Source organism: Nomascus leucogenys, chromosome 20, assembly GCF_006542625.1.
Source record: "Nomascus leucogenys isolate Asia chromosome 20, Asia_NLE_v1, whole genome shotgun sequence".
NCBI lineage: Eukaryota > Metazoa > Chordata > Mammalia > Primates > Hylobatidae > Nomascus > Nomascus leucogenys.
The window spans coordinates 73,675,414-73,701,745 of NC_044400.1; the positions used below are offsets into that span (position 1 = coordinate 73,675,414).

The 26,332-nt window shown below is 44.5% G+C and overlaps 1 protein-coding gene across 4 annotated transcripts in view; it reads left to right on the forward strand.

The window, feature by feature from the left end:
* The first annotated feature begins 239 nt into the window (after positions 1-239).
* The window catches only part of HS3ST1 (heparan sulfate-glucosamine 3-sulfotransferase 1), a 36,519-nt gene continuing 10,426 nt past the window's right edge, over positions 240-26,332 (forward strand). The window contains exons 1-2 of one of the 4 annotated variants that reach the window (XM_030801093.1): positions 1,252-1,286; positions 23,081-23,230. The gene's annotated coding sequence lies outside the window, so the exon portion shown is untranslated. The other 3 variants (XM_030801092.1, XM_030801096.1, XM_030801094.1) reach the window with 3 other exon arrangements.

The following is a 26,332-nucleotide window of genomic DNA, read 5'->3' on the forward strand; positions in this document are numbered from 1 at the left end:
TTCCAAGTATTTATTTACTAATATGGAAGACATGAAAACTATAGTAATCTCATTTAAAGGAAGTTACTTTGATGTGCATTTGCTTTGAGGGGGCGTATGATTGCTGACCTGCCTTTGAGGGCAACCTCCTTTGACTCAGGTAAGCAGGCAAGCCCGTTTCTCTAAGGCGATTCCAACCCCACGCCCCTCAAAACCTTAAATCTTAAATTGAGTTATTGGGTGCAGGTCCTTTCTCCCACAGAACCTCCCAGCTGCCGGAACAGAGGGGCGGGGCAGAAAGACCCTGCTTTTTATTTCAGAGCTGACGTTTGCAATCCTAGTGCACCAGCAAAAAAAAAAAAAGCTGAATTTTCCGCGCTCTCCTGGCAAATTGGCGTCCGCTCTCCGACGCGAAACCACAGGAAAAGGAGTGTTCAATGGCGACAGGGCGCTCTTTGAAGCTGGCTCCTCACGCGGATTCCGGCCCAGGCCGCCGCTCCGGTCCCAGTCCGGCTGCAGAGCGAATTGGAGAGGATGGCACCTCCTGCTTCCCGGGGGGCGGAAGGAGCGCCAGCGCCTAAGGTGGGTCACCTGCCAGGAAGGGAACACGCATGGTGCAGACGCACGTGGGAGGAGCACAGGTCCCGGGTACAAGTGCCAAGCTGGCGACTCAGGGAAGAGGTAGGCTCGGGCTCAGACCAAGCAGGTGTGAGGGAGTAGACGGGACGTCCCGGGTTTGCAGTGACGGCGGAGTCACCCATCCCAGCAGCCTCACCTTCTTGGAGCGCTGGTCCCTCCCCTTGGACTGAAACCCCAGGGGCCGCCGCACCGGGTGGGCGGGACCGACTACTCCCGGATCCGTGGCTGGAGCTGCGTGCCAGGCGGGGCCGTGCGGAGCAGCTGAGCGCAGAGCGGAGCACCAGGCACCTAGCGGGCCGGACTCCGGGCGGCACCCGAGCGGGCCGGGCAGCAGTGGGCGCTCGCGGTCCTCCTCTGCCCAACGCGCTCTCCCTCCGGGCCCGGCCTCCTCCGTCTCCTCCTTTTGCTCCTGCTCCTCCTCCCGCTCCTCCCCTCCTTGGGATTGAGCACCAAAACGCCCGCCTGCAAGGTCCTCTGCTCGCTGGCAGCCAGGAGTCGCCGCCACGACCGCCGGGTCTCAGTGGGTGCCTGCGCCTTCTCCCCGCCCGCCTGCCCCGGGCCATCCAGAAACTTGCTCCACCCGCCGAGGGAGCTCCGCAGTGCTGCCCATGGCCCAGCCCAGGAGCCTATTTAGGGCGCCGGACGGGCTGGACGGAGGCGCGGCTCAGGTGAGTGCAGCGCGCGCGGGGTGGGAGAGTGGCAGGACGCAGGCGTGGAGGGCTCCGAGGCGCCTTCGTCTGGCGTTCTGGACTTCGGGCAAGTGCAAAACCTAAGAAGAATCTGGGCTGGAGCAGGTGGAGTGGATGCAGAGGGAACCAGGAAGAAGAGGCTGGGGATTTTCCCATCCTCCTCACCTCCTGCCCTAGCACCTCTGCTCTGGAAGTCCCGAGGGATCGGTTGATCTGTAAGGACAGGGACCCAGATTTCTGACTCTTACTGGGTTGGATGTTTTTCCCCCCCAGCAGAGTCGGGAGGTTCGCTCCTGCTGGCCGCTTCGCGACCGCAGCTTCACCATAGGACCCTGTAGGGCAGCGAGAGCGCAGCACTCAACGGAGCCTGGGTACCACCTGGGGCCAGAAACTGGGGCGAGGACACAGCCCACAAAAGTAACTCGGCCGAGGGAGCCTTTGGGAGTGGAGAAGCCTTGATCGGGTTTGCCTTTGCATTTGGTTGGAGATAGGCATCTCCCAAGGAGAGAGGTTGAGGTGACAGCCCTGACAATAAACCTCTCATCCCCAATGCCAATTACATGAGGGTCTTGATTTTTTTCTTGTTACTTTTTACTGATTTTTTTTTTTCCCGTCGTGGGTTTCTATTTCCGGGCCCTTGGGTAGTGGCAGCGGATGGAGGTGAGAGATGGCGGGGCGCGAACCCGCGGTTGGAGCGTCTAGCCCCCCAGCTCCCAAGAAGGTTCTTATTCGCGGAGCTTGACCTCTCCAGGTGCGCTCTACCAGCCAGGGGGCGGACGGCGCGCTGCTCCTCCTTCTGGCCCCAGCCTGTCCCGGGAAGCGGAGGACAGACCCAGAACGTAGGCGGATGATGGGAAGAAGAAGCTGGAGCCAAAGCCGGGTGCCGGCGCGGGATGGGGTGTGCTGGGCTCTGCAGTTATGTGCCGGCGCTATAGGTCTTCCACTCTTTCCCTCCCCTGGGAGCCAGCGATTCCTCGCACACTCAGGGCGCTCTCTTGGGCCAAGGGTTGCATCCTCCCTCCTCCTCCTCCTTTGCAGAGCCAGTGGTACCCTTGCCTCGCCTTGCGCGAGTCTCGCTCCTCCCTTTCCCACAACGTTATCATGAGCTATTTTTATCTACAACTTGTGCCAAGATGCTTTTGGGGGGATTCTAGGGAGGCCACTCCAAATCCACTGTCTTTGCGCTGCGCTCCCAGAAACAGTCTCCTGTTAGCATGGAGCAGCCTCAAGGAGTGGCGGGGAGGGTGGCCGAGAACCGAAGGAGCCAGTCCGCCCTCTTCTCCTCCCTCAGCCCTAGCCCGGGAGGGAAACCCCGCCACCACCAGCTCGGCTGCGCCTCCCGCCAGTAGCCCGGGAAGAGGGTCCCCAGACAAGTCCCCACGCTCTCGCTCCCAGGCGCTGGGTGCTTGGGGACTGCTGAGGCAGCAGCCTGGCACAGGCAGGATCCTTCATTCCCACCCGTGCGTTCTCGCTTTGCAGGCAAATCTCATTTTATTTTGTTGAAATGCTTCCACCCAAAGGTTAATTCCAGGAATTCCATCTTAAAAAAAAAAGAAAAGAAAAAGAAAAAAAAAAAAAGGAGGGAGAAATAACCCAACTTCTGCCTCCCTGCATTTCTAAAGCAAAGCGCATCCTTTGACGTTCGGATTTTTTTCTTGCTTTCTGCATTCCTGGTAATATTGGGTAACACTGGGTGCAATTAGAATAAGCCTTACCTACTGAAATTCCAGGAGACGCGCTTGGCTGCAAATCCCTGCCCTACCCTTCCCTTCGTATATCCAGCGCTTAAATTTTCCCCCACAGGATTGCAGAAATAACATATTGAAATGGACCATTGTGTTACATAAGGTTTTCTCCAGCGCTAAGCAGAGAAAGAACAGCTTTTAAAAGAGTCTTTCCAGGTTTCGGTTAGCCCATCTAACTCTTTCCGCTGAGTTTGACAGGGATGGACAACTTCATGACTAAGCACTCTTAAGTGGAAGCAGTTAATTACAACAGCAGCATAGATGAAGATTCCTTAGTGAGGCTTATTAAACTGTGCTTCTAGGCTGTGGATCCTCTGTGAAGCCACAGGGTATACAATGCTCTGTAGTTTTAAGATGGGAGATTTTTGTTCTGAGAAGCTGGTGAGAAATTGGCACCTTGAGATGGCATCGGAAAAAGCAAAGGGTTCTTTACTTTCCTGTTATGCCTGGGATGAAGCCTCAAGCCCTCCCCGGGTCCCCCTAAAAGTTGGAGCATGTACTTTTCTTATTAAAATAAGAAATTATTTTACTGGAAAAATCCTGCGAGGATTGGGGCGGGGTGGGGGGGACTCTGAAGGGAAAAGCCACATGGAAGCTTCTCTTGCCTTGAATTGAAACTCGATGTTGACTAGAAAGGGGCTAGAAAGATGGCCTGGGTGGTGTAAATTGCTTCACCCATGCACACTGCCTTTCCGAGAACATAGCAGCTACGCACGATGGCATATCCCACCGTGGTTGCTAAATCATGTCTGTCTATGGGAGCTAAAGTTTGGAGGAAGGCACAGTAAGATGTATTGGGTGTCCTGATGAAATCGAGCCTGTAGGCTGGGTCAGTGCCCAGGCACCAGGTTTCCGGGCCTGCATCTAAGCCTGGGTCCCTGTGTTAGAGACAGTTGTTGCAGGAGAGTGGTAACTTTTTAGCAGCTTCCAGGGAAATGCAGTAACTTTCCAGCTACTGTTGGAAAAGATCAGGGCTATTCCCCAGTTTTGTTCCCTCAACCTGGCTACTTGACCTAGTGCTTTCAATTGAGGCTGCTCATTTCTTACGACAGAAGGCAAGAGAGTGCTAGCTGGATTTAAAGCCAACTTCTTGCCCCATGACCTTGGGCAACAATTTCTCCCTCCCTGAGCCTAAGTTTCTTCCTCTGCAAAACAGTGAGGAAAAGATTATTATGAGAAAGTGACAAAATGTATATGAAGTGCATTTTGCCGATTATAGAACACTTGTGCAATTGTAAAGGGTAAAAAATACAAAACAAAATTAAGTTTTATCATAGATCTATTTTAATGTTCATTTTAATCCTAGTTTGCATATGTCTGAGAAAATTACATATGCTAAACGTTAAGTGAGAGAGATTTCCTTTAATTGGCCAGTCTCTTCTTGTGATCACTCCACCTGAATGCTACAAGCACCAGGCCTCACTGCTTCTCAGAATGATTCCTTTCTTGTTTTCAGGATCACAGTTAATTTTTAGAGCGTTTTTCCTTTTAACATAATACACATTACATGTCTTAAGAAAATCTGTTTGAAGAGAGGGCCCTGATGTTAATTAATCAAAAAAAAAAAAAAAGGAGAAAAGTCACAAATGGGGAGTGACTCCATTGGGGAAAAGTAAAACATGACCAGTGTCATGAGATGACCCGGCTCCCCCTTGTCTAAATCTTTATCAGCATCATGCACTGGCTCCCCATTGCATTTTAGGTGTTGTTCCAAACGTGTCTCCAGAACCTAACTCAGTGCCTGCCTGGCACTTAGACATTCAATAAGTATATTTGGAATAATTGAATGAGTGATTGGACTGAATCTTCACAGCAACCTTGGAGAGCAGATGGCGTCATTTCTATTTTAAGGATTTGGAATCTGCCGATCGGAAAACTTAATTAATTTTCTAAAGGTACAAAGGATTCCAGACTAGAATTCAGGCCTGTCTGTTCTTATTCCACTCTACAGTCGTGCTTGTAGTGCTCTCTCTCTTCAGACTCACTTAAAACCCTTCTACGCAGTTGGAACCAAACATCCTATTTAGGGAACATGACACTCCCTTCATAGAAGGATTTTTTTGGTGGGAGATGGGCCTCTTTCTCCTTGTCCATATCTCCCAGCCCTGAACTAGGGCTTAGTTGAATGATCCCACCTGGGGCCTGGAATCTTGACAGACTAGCTAAAGGGCACAGGGACACTGGAGTGTTTATTTACCACCTTGGGTCATGGATCAAGTGGCGTCGGCAGCAGTATGCATGTCCCAAGCTGTGGTCCCAGAGGTGCCTTTTCTGCAACACCATCTTGACGTGCCCCTGGTGCCCGGGTTCCTTTCGCTCCTTCTCGTTTTCCAATCCTGGCTTTTCAGCTTCTCGGCGATTCCTAGAGGCAACCCATTGTCTTCAAGTGAATTCCCTTTCTCCCTGACTTAGCCAGAATTGCAACCCACTGATGTACAGCCTCTCCCCATTCATCTTCAGGCCTGTCTCCAGCATGAAGCATCCTTAGCTTCCTCTACCCATGGGAAATGAAGTCTATAGCTTTTTCAGATCGTTAGAATAATAACTACTGGGCCGTAGTTTGTCAATAGTTATGTGCTACTACAAGAGGTCTAGAAAAATGAATACATTATTCTTCCAAACAATAGTCTGAACATAACAGAAATAGATCCCAGTGGGCATCTTTCTTTTCTTCTAATACATGCTTTTTGGTAGTTTTCCAGCAGGGGTCGCAAACTCTAATGCCTTCAGCAGCCAGGCAAGTAACAGCTTGAGTGGAACAGGACTTGGGCCCTGTGCCTGGGTAAGTGGGGCTTGTAGCCCAGATCCAGCACAGGGGCTGCAGGCGGGACTTCAGGTCTGGTCTTGCCAGATCTGGTTATGTTTTTTTTTTTTTTTTTTCAAGATAGACTGTCAATTCACAGTTTTATGTGAAATCTACTCACTTTCAAGTGCCAGCAGCTAATTCAATATTCCTAAATAACACCATGTGGGCCAAACCAAACATTTCTGTGTGTAAGCCTTATATCTGTCACACAGGCCTCCAATGTATGGCCTCCGGTTTCCAGAGATATGAGGGAAATTTGGAATATGAAATTCAGGAGGGTACGTTATTCAGAATATCAAGGCAAGAATGTAGGGACGTGGAGCGCAGACAGTGCTCTAGTTAGTTACTGTTTACAGAGTGAACCTCTGTTCGGGATGTTCCTTCTTCCTATTTCTGCAAGCGGTTACAGCAATCACGTTTACTCCTATAACACATGTTTATTGAGTTCCAGCCATGTACCGCGTATTGTTCTGCTCACCTGTGACACAGTAGGGAACAAAACAGTTGGAAGTCCTCGCCCTTGTGCTTATCTTCCAGCGGAGGAGACAGACAAAACGCAAGACAGATAAGCAGAATCTCTCCTAGTTAGATAGTGATGTGCTAAGGATTAAAAAATAAATAAAAACTAGGGGAAAGTGATAGGAAACATCAGGATACTGGGGAGGAACCTTAGGCCGTTAGCCAGGGAGCCTGCAGTTCAGTCTCTGGCTCAATATAACCCAAAGTTAAGTTTCATTATCCAACATAAAATATTTTCTATGTGGGAGTTTGATTGTCTCCTGGGACTATCATCTGTTGGGTAGTTTTGGATATTGAGCTATACTCTCAATTTTAATAAAATTGACTATTGAGCACATTTATTGTCTGTCATATACCCGGCATTGCATTACATGTTAGAGTACATTGATGAACAAAACCAATCGAGGACTACTCTGCAAGGAAATTATAGACCAGCATGAAATACATTAAACATGATCTCAAATGATTAGGCAACTAAAGTGATTGAGGACTGTGGTAAGGATGCCTTAATTGTTGAGTTTTCATACTCAGAACTCTGACGTTCAGCACCTTTTTTTTCTTTTTTTTTTTTTTTTTGACGGCGTCTCGCTCTTGTTGCCCTGGCTGGAGTTCAGTGGCGTGATCCCAGCTCACTGCAACCTCTGCCTCCTGGGCTCAAGGGATTCTCCTGCCTCAGCCTCCCGAGCACCTTTTAAATTGATCATTTGTTTTGTCCCAGGCACAGTTTACATCTGTGCTTATTAACTTACTTTAAGCCTGCTCCCATCGTCCACGGAAATTTTTTTGAGGCTTTAATTTCTTTCTCTGGCAATGACATTTTTATTATAAAATTTCATTTCGCGTTATGAGAAGTATGTATTTCTAAAAAATGTGTTCCAAGTGTAAAGTGTGCTTGTGCCCTTGGAGACTCTGGTACACCTTCTCCCAAATCTGCCCCTACATTTGCTATTGATTGTCGTTCACAAGGCAGTTGTGCAGGAGATTAAGAAATAGTTCTTGTCGTTGATGAATTTACAGTTTCCTATGGGGGTCAGATAAATAACCAAGTCTCTGCCTCTCTCATGAGATGGACCATCCCAAGAATATTTCCCTTTCATCACCTTATTTCTTTCTTTCATGGTAATAATTTCTTCAGTAACATAATTGGGTAGCAAGTATGTTTATGTGGAGTCACCTTGTTACTTGATTGGCTTATTTGCTTACTTTCTCGCACTCTCCCACCAGAGTATGTGCTCCAGGAGAGCAGGGGCCTGGAAGTGTGAGTTTGCTCCAGTTTCTAGAATAGTGTATTGCTCAGAAATGAAGAAACAGGCGGCATTTCTGTCTGGAGGAGTTAGAAAACGGTTCATGGTGGAAGAAATATTTAAGAAAAGAGAGACGTGGTGAGAACAGCCAAAGAAGAATGATAAGATGTAGTCAAAATTGCATAGCCCTCAAACCTTTGTTGAAAACTGATTTGTCTATTTTAGGGATTCCCAATACGGTCAGTCCAGCTGAATAACTGGCATATTAATATAAGCCCTTTGCTGAATACATCCTGGTCTGCTTGTGCAAAAGCACTCTGGCATGAAAAGAATGTAGTAGATAATTCCTTACTTTCACATAATGTGACAATACCCACTGCCTCCTTTATCTCTCGTACCCAGCCCTGTGAGGGCTGCAGGGGAGCTCTTACCATCTTCATTTGCTATTTAAGGAAACTGAGGTCCAAAAGTGAAGAAACTTTTCTTAGAGATGCCCAAAGTAAAGGTGGCAGACTGGATCCAGGGACAAGATTCTCTACCTGCTGTGAGCAGTTGGCTCAAGGTGGAGATTTGTTAAATCCCTGGAGAACTGAGTACCCCACATTTTCTATAAGCAAAGAAATACATTTAGATGTGAAACATTCACATCTCCTTTCATCCCTCAAGAACTTCTATTTCAGCATTTTATGCCTTGTCGAATTTCCCCTAGAATTCCTGCAGATGAAGTACTTGTACATCCTGCAGTAGGTTGTTTTATGTAAATGTCTTCGCTCTTTAGTTTAGGAGGGTAAATCAAAGTTCTGTATCAGCTGTTAAAATACAGTGAGAGAAAGGTGATTTCGGATGCAGCTGAAATGAAAAGGCATGCTTGCCTAGCTGTGTTCTGAAAAATACATACTTGTGTGGCAGGAAATGAGAGTGGGCTGGGAGCCTCCTCTGGAAAGCTGGCTTGCACTTTACTTGAATTACTTCTAAAACCAGATCTCTCCCAGTGTCCTGGGTAGGAAGGTGGGGGAGGGTGTTGGTTACGGATTTCTGAGATTAGATTTTGGAGCTATTTTTGTGGTTGAAAGAGCTTGGCTTTGGAAGTCATGTATGTTTGAATTTCTGGCCTGGTTCTTACTGGTTGTGTCACTCTGAGTAATAGACAATTTTTCTGGGCCTCAGTTTTTCTCCATACCCTAGTGAGGACTGAGGGAGATGGCCAATATGTAGTGCCTAGCACAACGCTCAATGTGTTTTTTCTTGTGTAGATTTGCCAGATTCAGCAAATACAAATACGGAACACCTAATTCAATTTGAGTTTAAGACAGACAACAAATAATTTTTTAGTATAGTATGTCTCAGATACTAAAAAGTAAGAAGTGTGTCATGTTTATCTAAAATTTCAATTTAACTGGACATCCTGTATATTATTAGCATCCCTATTCTCCTGGTAGCAGTTCTGAAAGATTCTTTTCTGAAAGTTCTTGTGCCATAGGAAGATAAAGAAAGCAGTGTAGTCTTCAAGGTGAAATGACTTGTCCAGGGAGTGGGGTCCAAGGTGAAAGAGAAGGGCTGTTTTCCTTGGTGAGCTAAGCAACAGAACAATCAAACCAAAGCAAGCTTATTTCTTTGCTTAAAAGGACCAAAAGAAGTGTAGAGCAAAACAGAACTCTGGGCATTGAAGAAGTGAGGCCAATTCCTGCCTATGTCACCAAAGCACAAGCCAGATTATTCTCAACACCCTTCAAGAAGAAGGTATTTCAACCCCGTGAGGCCACCAGGGTAGTGTTCATTCCGCTAAGATAGAACCTTATTAAATACTAACATTGCTCCAAGCTCGTTACTGTAGGGCTGGAATTAGAAAGACTAGCCTCACACAGCGTTCCACTGAGCACACTGAAGGGATACTTTGTGCTTTGAAAACTCACACCTGAAATTCCTCCTGCAATAAAAGCTAATAAAACTGTTAGAGAGCTTTTCAGACTTGCTCCCCCCAAAAAGATGAACACAGATTATAAATTGAGTCTGAGATCTCTCCTGCGACTGCTGGAGCATGCTGTTCTGAGGAGGGCTGTGAAAATGTTGCATTTCCATTTCAGGTGATAGACCGATGGGGAACTAAATTAACAACAGTTTTGTTGTGTGGGGTCTTTCCAAAGCAGAGTTTCATGCTTTCTTCAATAGTGAGGTGTTGCTCATGCCAAAATAACCAGTTCCTGTTGCGTGTAATATCAGTGACTCCTCATTTAACCTGAGCTGCTAACTAGCAGGGTGTTTACATGAAATATGGGACAGAAAGAAAGTAGAACAGCAGTATGATTAGTGTGAAGGCTTAACCAGCCAGAGAGATCTGGTTAGAATCTGCTATGCTACTTTGCAGCCAGGCCATAAGAGGTGAGCTACTTTATAGCTCAACGTCTCAGGCTCCACCTCCGCAAAATAGGCTTAATTAAAATTATAGCACAGATTTTATTTCATGTGCATTAAATTAACAAGTTATGTCATGCACTTATGTGGTGTCTGGTTCACGGTCAGAATTTTTTTTTAAAGGATGCCATTAATGATGAGGGAAAGCAAGGAAGGCCTCTGGATTGCGAACTCAATGTCCTGTCACAAAGACCACAGACTAATTTGTTTTTTCAAATTATATTTTTAATGGGTTAAATGTGCCCCCACCATATATGTTTTCTTACTGGAAGGCCCCTACTTCTTCTTTTTTTTTTTAATTTTATTGTATTTTATTTTACTTTAAGTTCCAGGATGCAAGTGCAGAACATGTAGGTTTGTTACATAGGTAAACGTGTGCCATGGTGTTTGCTCCACGCATCAACCCGTCGTCTAGGTTTCCAGCCCCGCATGCATTCGCTGTTTGTCATAATGCTCTCCTCCCCTCTCCCCAACCTCTGGCAGGCCCCCGTGTGTGTTCTTCCCCTCCCTGTATCCATGTGTTCTCATTATTCAACTCCCACTTCCGAGTGAGAACATGCGGTGTCACAAACTAAATTTTATGCATCATGTTCATGGGAGAGTGTCTCAGTCTTTTGCCCTTTGTTTCTTTAGTCTTAATTTATATAATTCAAGTAAGCACTGTTGATTCATTTTCTAGGCCAACCAATGAGATGCAGCAATGTAGCAAAATATGGAAGGAACAGTGAGGGGAAGATGCAGAAAAAGTACAAGGAGAGGAAGAGAAGTGGGGAGATAAGACGAGATGGACAGAGGGTGAGAGAAGGGAAAAGAATACAAGACAAGAGAACAGAAAAATCATGAAAAGTAGAAAAAAGGATTTGAAGAGCATAGAAGTCCAGCGACGTTTTGAGACAGGGTGGTCTTCAGCAGCCCCTGAGTAAACCCCAATGCAGCCAGGCCACTGAGAGTGGTACATGCCACTCCCTCTCCCTGCCTCAGCAGAGCTTCTCAGGACCCCAACACAATGCCTCATGACCTTGAGGGAAAGACGTAGAAACTGTAGTGTTCCAACTAGAAAGCGTATGGAGCATGATAGGAGCAGCGAGCCATGTGCTTTCTCCCCAGTCTGTTTCTGTGACAGCTGAACATCGCAGATGAAACCTGAAGGCAAGGGACCTGAGTGCCATCTTGTGGAGGGACAGGCCATGGTGCCCCTGGTGGTCCTCTCACTGTGTGGGGATTTGGTTTGGTTTTAATGGTTTGCATGGTGTATCCTGGCCTTCCTCCTCTCCCTAAGCCCCACCTGCCTGCACCGTGGGAACTGATCCTTTCTGGGGTGATGAGTACATTGTCACCAGTCATTCTGTGATGCAGGATCATTCTTGGGGCCAGAGCTCCATTCGCCATGCAGTTTGAAATTCATGGTGGCTCTGGGTATGAGAGACTATTCCCTGATCCAAAAGGGAGTGTAGTATTTGAAGCATTTGATGACAGGGAAATGACTTTGCATCATTGAACCTTGGTCGCCTTATCTGTCAAATGGAATTATATTTCCTTATGGACTTTTGTTGTGAGAATCACATTTCGTAATGTATGCAAAGCACCCATTAGAGAGCCTGGTATGTAGTTAAGTGTCTATAATGTGGCACTTAATAGCAATGATTATTTTTCTTGCTGGTAAGCCTGATTTTGATTGAAAAGCAGATTACAAATGTCATCATAGATCTAGCTGCTTATTGCCTTCCAGTCCACCTCTGCCTTCTGGCCGATCCTCCCCTCCAGGTGGCTAAAGTGCCACAGTGTCCCAAAGCAGCTGATCTCATTACTCTGCTCTAAAGTAGGAGGGGAGCAAGGTGCAGAAGGGCTGGGAAGAGAGAGGCTCTCTTTTAATCACAGAGGAAAATCTTTCTCAAATGCCAGAATATTTTCCCCTTGTGTGCCCTTGGCCAAAAACTAGGTCACAGGCTCACAGGCAAAATCATTACAGAACAGGAAACTGAGGCACAAAGACATTTGAAGCAGTGAAAGAGGAAAATGAATCGAATATGGTAACTCTGAATTGATCCCTCTTGCCTTTGGGCAACAATTACACTTCTGTTTGTATATTACAATTGGAGATTGATCCTGCTCAGCTTCATCGCTTCTCTTTTACTGCCATCTTCAGCTAAAATACAAATCTTGTATCTTTCTGGCTTCTGTTTTGTTTTTCCTTCCCAGCTCTGTCATTTTTACAGCCATTTGCAATCTGCAATATTTCTCTATGTTAATCTCTCTTGCTAACCTGTGAAATCTTTGTAAAACACAAATATAATCAGGTTATTGCCCAGTCTTGTAATTCAGAATGTTCCATGGATTTCCATTGTTCATGATATTAATGTTTAAGTGCAGGACTTTTAGATGCAAGAAGAGGTCAAGTCCCAGCCACGTCACTTCATCACAATATCACCTTGGGCAGGTGAATAATCTCTCTAAACTTCAGGTATTCTTCCATGATTTTTAATTATGTATTTTTCATACATTCATTTATTAACATTTAATTTGTTCTAATAGATAAAATTGTAGGAGGATGGGGACTTTGTCTAGAGCCCCCCCCCACCAAAATCTGTCTCTAATCTGAACCAATGCCTGGCAGACAGTGGTCACCCAGGAAATAATTGTGGAGTGAAAAACCGTGGAACCTAACGCCCTCTATTTCATAGAATAGCCAGGATTAAATATGATAATGCATGTACTGATTATTTTAATTATAATGCATTTGATTAACTTAGAATGTTTAATACACATAGTGGATGCTTGAAAGCTGGCTCTCCTTTCAGTTTTTTTTTTTTTAAATAATAAAAGTAGTACCAAAATTCAAGTTCTGCAGGATGGCTCTCACATTCTAATTTATTAAGCCTTATCATTAGCCAGTCTCTGTTCTGTATACATACCTCATAATCTGACCTCAGGACCACCCTTTGTTCCCAGATAAATCAGGAATGTGAGCATTCACACCCCTACACATACTGTTTCCTCTGCCTAGAACTTTTGTATGTTTTCCCTTTTCTTATCAGGTTCAGACTGTATCATTCTTTAAGGGCTGTCTAGCTCTGTCCCAATACACTGCTCCCTCTCCATAGTAAATCACAGCATGTGTGCCTTTTGCCTTGGATCTCTCTCTTCCAGGCACTCGATGGGACGTGCTTTCCTTCCTAGTTGGAGTTCAGCCGGGCCATGCAAAAGTGAGGGGAACTGAGGTGTGGTCACCTGGCCTGAAGCTTTAAGAGCCAGCCCATGCTTTGTGCCAGATCTCCTCCCCGCCAGCCTGGTGACTGGCACTACTACAGAGAGTACCTGCTCTGTCTTTCTGCCTCTCTGAGAGACTCGAATGAGCAGTGTCCTGCCACCAACCCTCGTGGGACAAACAGCCAAAGGGAGGAGGGACAGAGATGTAGGTGTTGATCTCAGCCTAACCTGGCATACCCTGAATGAGGCACCACCTCTCCAGTGCTCCTGGAGCTCTCCACATTGTGCAGTTGATGCTGTGGTCATTGCTCGTTGACTTGGCTGCATCCCTCAGGAGACAGCTCCCAGAGAGCAGGACAGAACCCCGGTCAGGCCCCTTCATGCCCCTTCACACCGCTCGTGCCTAGTCCCGAGTGTAAGTCCTCCATCCCTGAGTGAAATATAGATTTATGTGGTGAGAGGCGATGAAAGGAGGGGCCTTTGGTCATTGTTGTTAGGAAGTGAAAGTACCATTATGATAAAAAGAATTACCAGTCTTTGAGTGGAGGCAGATCTTTTCGTTCGGATTGCCTGAGTTCAGATTGCTGTCCTTTGTCATCTCATGAAGGGTTTAAAGTGACCTGAGAAAATGTCCCCTGGGTAAGGTCAATGCTACCTGCACTCTGTCCTTCCCTGAACTCTCTCATGGGAGTTCTTATGTGCATCAGCCCTTCCCCAACCAGGAAGGCACCTGTTCTAGGAATGTTTTTACACTTTCAGTCATACTGGAGCAGCCTGCTCCTGCCGGCTTCTCACCCCCAGACGAGTCTCCTTAGCTGCACACATTTCCGCAGAAGCACTCTCTCTGCATTGTCATCGGGTCATTTGGTGACATAGACCACTGGGCCCTATTCATTTAGACAAACCCATGTGTTTGGTTTAAGATTGTCATCACCTGCTACTTTTCCCTGCTTTAGTTCTTAAGGTTCTCTGCTAAAGGCAGCACAAAGGCTAATTATCTTATGATAGTTGTCCTTTAAAAACACTAGATTAACAGCCACTTTATGCTTTTTATTCTGTCTTTTCTTTGTCGTCTGTCTCTGCATAGCTATCAATAGAGGAGCATTTTTGTGCTTTCACTGGAGAATGTTTCTTTCTTACTCATCAATTTTCAGAATGTTGTTTCTTTCTTATGACAACTATTTAAGCAGACAAAAATAGTTGTCGTTAAACCTAAATTATTACTAATATTTTTCTTTCACTTTTCTCTTCAAGTTAATATCATTGAGCTATTATTGATTGAGTGAATACTATTGAGCAATTATTTATTGTGAGTCTATCATATGTCAGGTGGGCTAAAATGATTTTTCTGTAATATTTTACTTAATTCCACCTAAGAAAACAGGCAGTGGTCCCTTTCTTCAAGATAGGGAAATTAGGCCCAGAGTGAAAAATAGCTTCTTCGAGGGCATGTAACTAACCCAGAATGCAAACCCAAGGTAATTTAAACATGATTGCTTTGATCTTTCTGCCCCATCCATTTATTTCTCTGTTTCCCTATTTACATACTTTAGCCTGGACATTAGTTCAAAGTGTTGAACTTTGTTTCTGTCCTCACCAGACCCCTGAACTTTCCTCAGGTGCCTTCTCCATGAAGCATATTCCAAATTTCCTCATCCCAACCTCCTTAATGTTGATGAAATAGTGTCTATTCCACAGTTTCTTTCATCTCATTGGATTGGTAGTGTTTGTTTCCAAATCCATCTTTCCCCTTACACAGTGGGTTCCTTGGGATGGGACCTCATTTTCTTCCTACATTTCTGGGCTTGGTTACCTATGACCTGAGCAAATGACATCTAACCCTCATCAGTGTCTGAATTTGCTAATCTTACATTGTGGGAGTGAGGAAAGGGGATAATAATTGTAGAAAGAAATCCTGGATTCCAACTCAGTGACTCACAGTATTAAAATTCTCTCTCTCTATGAATCTAAGCATTTGAAGAAAAACTGTGAAAAACCAATCCAGAAACCTCAACACAATTTCCAAAGCTTATTTAACATGAACTACTGTTCTTTGGCCAAGCCTACTCATCTTCCTTGGCATGTTGGACACTAATGAATCTGTTGGTTTAGATTTGATATCAATCTGGAATACAAAGCCAGGCCTGAGCGTTCACACAAGCTAGTGGGGGAAGTAAATATGGTTGTTAAAGTAGAAAAGCAATGGGACTGACTTGACCAAGGCAGCCACAGTCAGTTTTATTCTTTAGATGCCTCTGAAAACTCGTCTTTATGGTAGTATGCTATGGGCTAGAACATTTCAGGACCTCTAGGCATTGCTTCCTTCATTAATGTGCTGATGACCTAGAGGAGGTTGTGAGAAGCAGGAAGTCTTGAAAACTTAGTTCATCATTGGAACAATCACACATGTGTGTACATGCGTACACATACACAGAGAGAGAGACACAGCAATTATATGCCACAGGCCCGTCTTGAAAGGAGATGGAACCAGGACTTGATGAGTGAACCTTGCTAAGGTCCCGTCAAATCTAATGAACATGATGGAATAAAGAATAACATAGCAAAGGCTCTCTTGCTTGCAACTATACTGCCTTGCAAGTGCCTGACTGCAGAAGCTAAGCATGGTCAGGCCTGGTTAGTACTTGGGATGGGAGACTGTCCAGGAAGATCCAGTGTTTTGTGCTTTAAAAAAAAGGAAGGAAAAAAGCCTATCTCATGCAGCCTCCTGCTTGTCCTTCATTTCTCCTGCCGATATCTTTGCTTTTCCTTCTTTCTTACTATGATTTAGAGGAAGAAATACAGTTATTAACAGATAATAACTCATGTTCACATGTTTTTTTTTCAATTTTGAAACACAAAGCAATCTATTTCTAATTGTAGCTCTGCTATCATTCTTCTTATCTCATAACACATGAATAAGACCAAAATGGTTTTCATGTAGATCTCTTAGTCCATTATTGATGAGTCTCTGTGCTCTTCCCACAAGCATCCTGTCCTTAGCCCTCTCACAGCCCTAACCCTAATGTGATCATGGCTGTTTTTGTTTTGTTTTGTACCTTCTCTCCTATTGTTCCCTCTCCACACCCCATACACTGCATGGTCCCAAGCTGTTTGAGGGAAGAGACAGGGTGGGTGTCAACTGTCTCTAATTTCTTAGTGCCTGATGCACCGTACATTTATTTAGGCCTTGACTCTGAATTGTGGATTCTCTCACACCCTGATACTTTACAAAGTTTGCTTCTCCATTTGCTAAGGAAGAGGCTAAGTGTCATATGTGGTGCAAACCAGGAAACTAGACCCCTGTGGCAGCTCTCAGTCCTCGGCTCTTTTCCCAAGCAATTCTACTTACTCCCATTTGTCCATACCTCATTTAAGCAAGCAGAAGCCTTAGAGCAAACTGCCTTCCTCCAGCCTAGAAGGTGATTAAGCTGCCTGTTTGGTGTGGGGATAAGGGAAATCTTATCCCACCACATGCCCCAGGTTGAAAGGATTCTCTTCTAATGGTATGTTTTATTGTCACTGAGAAACTTTTTATATAATACTTATCTTAGTTAATTAGGGCTACTATGACCAAGCACCACAGGCCGGATGGCTTATGAACAACAGAAACTGACTTCTCACAGTTCTGCAGGCTGGAAGTCTGAGGCCAGGATGCCAGCATGCTTGGGTTCTGGTGAGAGCCCTCTTCTGGGTTGCAGCCCCTGCTGAATTCTCCTTGTATCCCCACATGGCAGAAAGAAAATGAGCCAGACTTCTGGCCTCTTCTTAGAAGGGTGCTAATCCCATTCATGAAGTCTTCACCCTCATGACCTACTTACCTCCTAAGGGCCCCACCTCCAATACCATCATGATGGGGATTTGATTTTAACATATTAATTTTGTAAGGACACAAACATTCAGTCCGTAGGAGTACAATGCTTTCTTCTTTGCCTTGTTTCATTCTAGTAATGGTTAAGCATTCTTCATAGATTATTTCTCAGTCTAACTGACCCACCTCTCAATCAGGTCCTAGGTTCAATGAATACTCATTGAATGAGTGCTAAGTATGATCTGAGTAGAGTCAGATCAGCAAGTGCAGTTTGAGAGGCCCTACCCAAGGAAACAGCCTCTTTTCCACTAAAGGCTGTATTCTTCCCCCTCCCCATCAAGAAGACCTCAGCAGCTTAGAAGTTTGATATATGGTGCTACCTTTAACCTATAAAATGTTAGATGCCCACATTGGTGACAAAACTTTGTGGTTAATTTTTAACAGTAATCACTTTGGCTAGGAATTTTGGATTCCGTAGCTCTTGGAAAATTCTCTTGAAATTTTGGATTCCAAGAGAGCCATGGTCTCTTGACGTGATCAACCCATATGTTTCTCAATCCTCTAAAGCGTTCATGTTTTAGATTGATCTTATACGATCTTAGAATTTACGACCCAATCGTTTCACTCTGTAAACAAGGCTTAGAGTAGCCCTGTGTCTTGCTTACCATCACGTGGAAGTCAAGACAGAACCAGGGACTAGACCCTAGCTCCTATCTCCCAGTTCAGCACCCTATTTACCCTGGTGATTTGGCCCTTTCGAGCAAAGAAGACTTTGTGGATATGCATCTTATGTGTCTGAATTATTGATTACCTGAATAGAAGCTTTATCAACTATTGGGATATGGAAGTCTGACAGTGACAAAAACTGAAATTTGGTGGGAGTTTTCTACGCCAGCCCCATTCTTTAATACTTCACACAGTCACATCTCCTTTGATCCCTATGACAATCCCATGAGGTTGGTGCTGTTACCATCCCCATATTTCAGATGGGAAAATGCATATAGAGGTCACATGGCTTGCTCTTGGTCATATAGAGTCAGTATGGGTGCAGCCAGGATTCAAACCCAGGCCCTTAATCACCATCCTCCCCACTCTGAGCTCCTGTAATTCATCTTGATGATTCCTGAACTTCTTCTGACATTACTTTATTTGAGTAATAATAAATAACTTTTTAAAAGTATCAAATGTAAATCATTTTGCATCAACATTCAGAAAGAACGAATGACCAGGCCACTGATGGATTAACTTGACATACACCAGTGCATTTAATCTGAAGATAGTGTAATTATAATAAGAGATAACAAGAGATTACAGAGAGGGCTGTGTGGAGTGCACGATCTAGTTGTTGTTTCTCTGGATAGATTACATGGCATTTAAATATTTCAAGATTAGCAAGATGATAAAACAGCATCTCCTGTTTAAAGTAAAGTTTGAGTCAGAGGCAAATGAGATACTAATTTACTTGTAGAACCTGAAGCATCAGTATAATGAAATATTCAACTTGAATGACACTTTAAAAACATTTCAAGCAAGGGACAAATGGAAATCACAGTGGTGTGTATATGTATGTGGGCCAGAGGAAAGAACCATGTACTATTGCTTTATTTAGTGCTATCATATGAACTGCAACAGTGTTTTCAATATAAAATCAAAACCTACTAGGGCATACTACTTGTATTATTTCTATGCCAGTTTTCCCCTTGAGCTCTTTCAGGCATGGATGCCGCTTTGTCATTGCTCTACCCCTGGTGTTTTTCATGGTGCCTGGCAAGATAATAAAAAGTTCCTGGGCCAAAGCTGAACAAAAGTTTCCAAGTTACGCCTTAACTTTTCTCAAGTCAGAGCTTGTACATAGTGAAGTGACACTGCTGAGGTTTAAGTTCAGGACTATATGCTTCGTCCCAATGCCAGGGTTATTTTTCCTCTACATTTTTTTTTTTTTTTTTTTTTGAGATGGAGTCTCGCTCTGTCACCCAGGCTGGAGTGCCATGGTGTGATCTTGGCTCACTGCAAACTCTGCCTCCCAGGTTCAAGCAATTCTGCTGCCTCAGCCTCCTGAGGAGCTGGGATTACAGGCACATGCCACCACGCCTGGCTAATTTTTGTGTTTTTAGTAGAGACGGGGTTTCACCATGTTTGACAGGCTGGTCTTGAACTCCTGACCTCATGATCCACCTACCTTGGCCTCCCAAAAGTGCTGGGATTACGGGCATAAGCCACCGCTCCCAGCCTCCTCTACCCTCTTTCTAAATTTCTAGGGAGAGCACTGCAGCCTCTCAAGCTGTGGGTCCTGTAGCCTCATCCACACCAGCACCTGCCATGGCCTGTGCTCACCATAGCACATCTTAGCATAGGCTGAGGTTTTCATTGTACCCCATTTAGCTTTTTCTCCTACTGCCCTGAATGAATGCTCCCGTGGGACTTTCTCCTGAGCAATGGCCAAGTTTTCTCCAAGATTGTGTTCGAACATGATCTTTGCAGTGAGGTCCTTCCAGGCCCTCCCTGACCCTCTGCTAGCTCCCATCTCTTTCCTCTGGGCTCTTGAGTTTCTACGGCTGGATCTATGTCTACTCCGAAGTCTAGTCATTCATTCCTTCCACGTGCATCTTCCACATTATAAGGTGCTCCTTGAGGACAGGGACGGGATTATTTCAGTGTCCCCAGGGACTCAGTACAATTTTAGAAACATCGTAGATGTCTTGTAAGAGTTTGAGTGATCACCTATGGGCAAAGCATAGACCTTAGGCATTGCTCTTTGCAGACTTGCCATTCAGTCTTTTTTATTTTTATTTTTTCCTTTTCTTCACTTTACTTGGCAACTTATATCCATTTATGAGTTTCCTAAAAATCAGCACTTTTCACATAAATATCCATAGTTGAGTTTTGAAAAATGTGAAGATCAGACCACTCTGGTCCCTGGTCTCTGATAATATCTGCCAGAGTTGGCAGCACCTGCTTCTTTAGCCAAACTACACACACAGCTGCTTGCCACCGTCTCCCACCAGCCAGCCGGCTTCATACATAGATGTCACCTGCCCAAACCTGGAAGCATCTGAGTGCTGCCCCTGGAAAGACACACAATGGAGGAAGTCCCAGCCAAACTGTTTTGCTTTACTAATTATTCTGAGGACCATGTACTAGTCAGTTAGGGCTGCTATCATCAAATACTGTGCAATGGATGGTTTAAACAACAGACATTTATTTCTCACAGCTCTGGAGGCTGGAAGTTCAAGATCAAGGTGTCAGCAGAAGTGGTTCTTCATGAAACCCCATTCCTTGCTTGCAGAGAGCCACGTTTTGGCTGTGCCTTCACATGGTGGAGAGAATGAGAGAGAGAGACAGAGTGAGCCCTGTTTTATCTTCCTCTTTTTATAAGGACACCAATCATGTCAGAATGGAGCCCCACCCTTACAACCTGATGGAAACCTAATCATCTAAAGCCCCCACCTCCAAATACCATCACACGGAGGGTTAGGGTCTCAACCTATGAATTTGGGGAGGACAAAAACATTCAGTCCATAACAATCTGGCTCAAGAAATGAGACAAATCATCTCTCCCTATTTGTCCAAATTGTTTCAGGGGAAACAATTTACTTTGGTTTGTATAAGTTTATTTTCAGCTGTGAATTATTCCAATCCTCCTTACCCAAACAAAAAAGGACAGATTTCCATGTGTATGGAGGTTTGTGAGACGCAAATTGGGAGACCCATGTTTCTGACTCAGTTCAGTCCCTGCAGGCCTGACCTTGGGGTTCTTGTTCTCTGCTTACCTCAGTTTCTCTATCTGCAAAATGATAAGACAGAACAAAATGATGGTACATGGCTGTTTTGCCTCTGATGCCTTGTGTGTCTTTCCTGACCAATTCTGGGTTAACACAAAAGATTTGTGGGTACTCACCATGTGCAGGGTGATAGATGACCGTCCACCCCAGCCAGGGGAGCTTCTTCAGCTTCTTCAGCTAAGATGGTACCTCTCAGAGGCTCAGTCACACCTGGAGCAGGGGCCAAAGCCATGCACCCCAGCGTGGGCCCAAGGCAGCCCAGCTCCTCTCTCCTGTCTGCTATGGGGCCCCTCTTCCACTCAGTTGCACTGAGTAATAAGAGAAGCCCCGTCTGTCCACCCTCCTGTCACAGAGCTCTGCTGCGCAGTGCCTGAGCCAGTGTGTTTCTGCTTCTAATGAAGGATTTATTTAGGTCACTGCTGCCTTCTGTGCACAGCAATGCAAATTAAACATGTTGAGAAGTAACTCCTCCTCTTCCTTCACTGGGGCCTGCCTCACCACTGCACACACCTGGCTGTTCATCATTCATTCAGGATCCCTTTATGAAGGACCCACAGCCACTGCGTGCCCTTCCACAGAGAGCTAAATTATTTCTATGTGTCACTGTCCTTTCTTCTTTGAGCCTCTGTCTGGTTGAGTCACTGCAGTACTTTGCATCATGAACAAATGTGTTTGACTAATTATCATCCCAGGATCCCATTTATACCACCCAACATTTTTTTTTTAAGGGACAAAAATAACTACCATGATTTGAGAGCTTACCACAGTCCAGACAGTATGGCAATGCCCTAAGCATGCCACATGTACTATTTTATTTAATCCTCACAGTAAATATGTAGGGCCAAGACATTCAATCTCAAGCTCTGAGTTTCAGGGCTGTCTTGCAGATTTCAAGTTACAGAGCTAACATTTGAGACTGGGTTTTTGGCTCTAAATCCTGTTAATTCCCAGCATCTTCCCTCCATCTCCCGCCTCCCAAAATACAAACTCGGCAGCCAAAATAATCCCTATCTATTTTGTCTACCACAATTGTTTTCAGTCCTGGAATTAAAAATATACTACCCCAACAACAGTAGAAAACAAACAAATAAAAAACAAAAGACATTGCCCATCTCTGCCCCAGGCCAAGAGTATCAGAATCTGAATTGGCACCCACATTCTAAGCTCACAGGGGCCTAGCCATTCCAAAGACTATCGAGGGTTAGATCAGCTCCTCTGAGAATTTATGAGGAATACAGAATCCCAGGCCTCTGCTCAGGCCTCTTGCATTAGAATCTGCATTTGTAACTGGCTTTCCAAGTGACTTGCATGCATATGCATGCTTGGAAAGCACTATGCCTGATAATTATAACTTGCGGCCACAAGTCCCTCCCAAGAGGAAATCTTTAGTTACCGCTCATGCGAAGTTTATATCCAGATCCTTGGGCCGTAATCCTTCGCCTGATCTGGGCAATAACATTTTGTGGGTTGACTTCAGACTACCTATGGGACAGGTTGCATTTATCATTCTCATTTTATCAAGGAGCACTTAGAGGCTCACAAATAACACTGAGATGGGAAACCTTATCCCGGTGACCACACCACGCTGCCTTCCTTGGCTTGCCAAGGCATCTCCTTCCTTCAGTTTCAGAGAATTCAATTTACTATCAAGTTAAACTTTTGCAAATATGGCATCTCTCAGACATGCAGAGGATTCAAGGAAGCATAGAAAGCTAGAGGAGGAGATATTCGAATAGTCCTCTTCTTTTTCAAGGAAAAAGTGGGTTCAATGACTCTAACTTATCCCCCACTGCATAGTAAATGTGGTCCAAGGAAGCTTATTAACATTACATGGCCTGACTTATGGTCCCTTCTACCCTAAACTCTTTTCACCCCATCCCACCTCACAGCAATTACCATAAGGAAATCCAAACAAAAGTGAATGTCAACATTCGTTGAAGATTGACACGTATAGACAATTTCAAGAAAATAAATATTTATGTAGGTCTTGAAATATCACTGTCCTCTCATAGACTGACAGGCACAAACTAAATCTATTTCCAATTTCACTGTTTCCAAAATGACCTGCCAAGGATGAAAATCTGACACCACTGCGAGGTGCTCTTCAGTAGCTGTGCAAAGATGAAAGTGAAGACATTTTTCATTCTTAACAATGAAAAAATAATCTTACACTTTTGATTGTCCAGAAGTTTGGTAGATTAAAAAAAAAATGACAGTTCTGTTGTTCAACCTGTCTTTCTCATGTTTCAGTATGTTCCAGAAAATTAAATCACTCAGCACCATGGGATTCTTGGAAAGAAGCAGTTCTTGCATAACAGTATAATAAATCTCACACTTCTATCTCATTGTGGTTTTAAGTAAGCTCTCCCTCGCCTGGAATGCACTCCCCACTGCCCAAGGGTAAGCATCACCATTCAAATGGGACAAAAGCACACCATGGGCTTTGAGGATGGCCGGTGGAATATTTTAGTTTTGATATTTCCTGGTTCTGTGACCTTGAGGAGGTCATTTAACCTTAACAGCATGTTTCCATTTCTGTCATGGCAGATACGAATATGAAAGGCAGGCCATTAACATTTGTTGAATGACTGTGTGCCAGACACTGTGCCATGTATTTGGCATGGGTCATCTTATTTAATTATGATGACACCCCTATCAAGTAGATTTAAGCTCATATTTGCAGAGGGGAATGTGGCGCCCCAGAGAGGTTAGACATTTACTGAGGTCAGTTAGCAGTAAGAATTCTAGCTTGGATCTACCTGATTGCAAAAGCTTCTTTGATCATCTACTACTCTCCACCACCTTTTTATTGCTTAAAAATATAAAATAAAATGAGAACAACCACCTCTTGTATTGTCGCAAGTATTAGAAGAAATAATTTATACTCAAGTGCTTACCACCTGACACCCAGTGAGTGCTCAGCAGGTAATCTCTTCCCCTCTAACCCTTCTGTTAAATCCCATAAGTGACTTGTGGTTGTATGTTTTGATCATCCCCACTGCCCTAGAGGAGATTCCTGCCTGTGACAGTGTGTCACCATCTCTTGTTGAGGGGCTGTGAAGGTGTCCTGCAGACAGCCAGATGGCAGGCGTCGCTGTTCCAGATTCATTAAATGTACCTCTTGTGAAATATCCTAGTTATTTCATTTCATCTATGAATATGTTCCAGTAGTGGGACTGAGAGAATACATTACAGTTAATTACATTTGAAATCTAGGTCATAATGTGAATTATGTAATAAGGAGTCATAAGGAGAAAATGAAAATATGTTTGAAGGGTTATGCCATAGCTTCCCCTCCTTTTTTAATCCAAATATTTTCTAGGCTCTCAGGTGAGGTCGCCCAATCACGATTAGAAATGTGAGTCCCCCTTTCAACATCTGGTTTCTGCTTGACTCTCTAGAGACAGAAGTTTCAAACCCTTTAAGTTTCTCTTCCTGCTGTGTTAAAATATGTTCCCAGTACCTTCCAGCTATTTGCCTGTCTACTGCATTTGACGAGTTCATTCAGCAAACAAAATATCTAGTACGTGCTATATACCAGAAACCATGCCAGGCCCGAGGCGATAGAGCAGAGCAAGGCAAGACCTCCATTTGCAGGAAAGGCCTCCTTGGAAAGGAGTTTAGATTTAATTCCAAGTGCAAGGGAAGCCTCCATCTGGAAGATTCTGTGGAATCTCCCTTGGGTTTCCTATGCCTGGCATGTGGCTACTGTCTTCACAGTGGGACTCGAGGAAGCTTACTGTTGCTGATAGGAAGGACCTTAATCTTTTCAATTCGTGAAACTCAGGACTTGGGTTTTCACCGTAACACCCAGAAAACAGCCTCCCTGATAAAGGGAAGTAAACGGAGAGGTAGCTGGATCTTGCTTTGGGACCTATTAACCCATCTATAAAAGGAAGGCGGAGGTTCATTTTGCCCATCTTAGCAAGTCCGGGCCTTCACAGAAATTGTGACCTTCATCAAAGAATTGGTGCAAGGCACAACTATTCAACAGGACCGAAGAAGTCGAGCCAAGTTCATCAACAACTTGCTCACTAACTCCAGACATTGCCAAGAAAAGTGAAAGTGACAGTGAAGTTCCTGGCTTTGTCTGTTTAGACTGAGTTTGAATCCTTTCACCTCCTCTAACTTTCTAGACACAAGACTTCATTTCTCTGCACCTCATTTTTAAAAATAATAATATCACTTACCCTGAAGACTTGCAGTGAGGATTACAGCAAGCCCTGTGTGGAAAATTGCCAGCCTAGTGCCTGTTCAGTAGCAATTGCTGCAGATGGGAGCTGCAATCATTGCTTTTGCCGAGGATGTGGCCTCAGCTCCAGGTGCTATGGAGAATTCTGTATCCATGCCCACATCAGCCAAGTGCTTCAACTGTCAAAAGGTCCCATTTGTTTACTTTTACCTGGTTTGTTTCTTGAGGGAGAAGATGGAATTTGCCTTTGTGCTGCCTGCAGGTTCAAACCTGCCTTCCTGGTTCTTCTGTTCAGGAAGCTCCTAATCAGTGAGTGGGCAGAGAATCTTGCTTTCAGGAGAGTGTGATCCACACTTGAAGAGCTCTCAGATTAAGAATTGCAAACGTGCCCAGTGCTATCTATCTCTGTGCTCTCTAACTCAATTGCCACCAGCCATATGTGTCCTTGAGATGTGCTACACGGAAAATATATATGCACTTGCATTTTGAAGACTGGGTAAAAAAAAAATGCAAAATACCTCATTAATTTTATATAGTGATTAGGCCAGGTATGGTGGCTCATGCCTGGAATCCAAGCACTTTGGGAGACCGAGGCAGGTGGATCACTTAAGGTCAGGAGTTCGAGACCAGTCTGGCCAACCTGGTGAAACTCCATCTGTACTAAAATTATAATACAAAAATTAGCCAGGTGTAGTGGCACATGCCTGTGGTCCCAGCTACTTGGGAGGCTGAGGCACAAGAACTACTTGAACCCAAAATGCAGAGGTCACAGTGAGCGGAGATCATGCCACTGCACTCCAGCCTGGGCAACAGAGGAAGACTCTGTCTCAAAAAAGAAAATTTATATAGTAATTATATGTTAGAGTGATAACATTTTAGATTTATTAAGCTATATAAAATATAAAATGTGACCCTTGGAAAATGTGTGAATGCATATGCGATACACAATATATTTGTATTGGACAGTCCTGACACACATTGCTTCATTTCAGTCTCAAAGTAATCATTTGAAGCAGGTGGAATTATTACCATTTTACAGATGAGGAAACTGAAGCTAAGAGAGGTTAAGTCACTTTGACCAAGGTACAAACTAGAGACAGGAATCCTGACTCCAGAGCCTGTGCAATTCATTTGGACCCTTCTACTGAACAGAACAAATGAGCAAGTTTGACCCTGTACTGCACATACCCTGTGTGTCAGCTGACACTGGAAGTTGGTGGCCAGGGAGTTGTCATTGCTGGGTAGATTTTGTTGGGTTTTTCTTCTTTGGAATCCCAAAAACATTGTCATTATTTTCCATTACAACCACT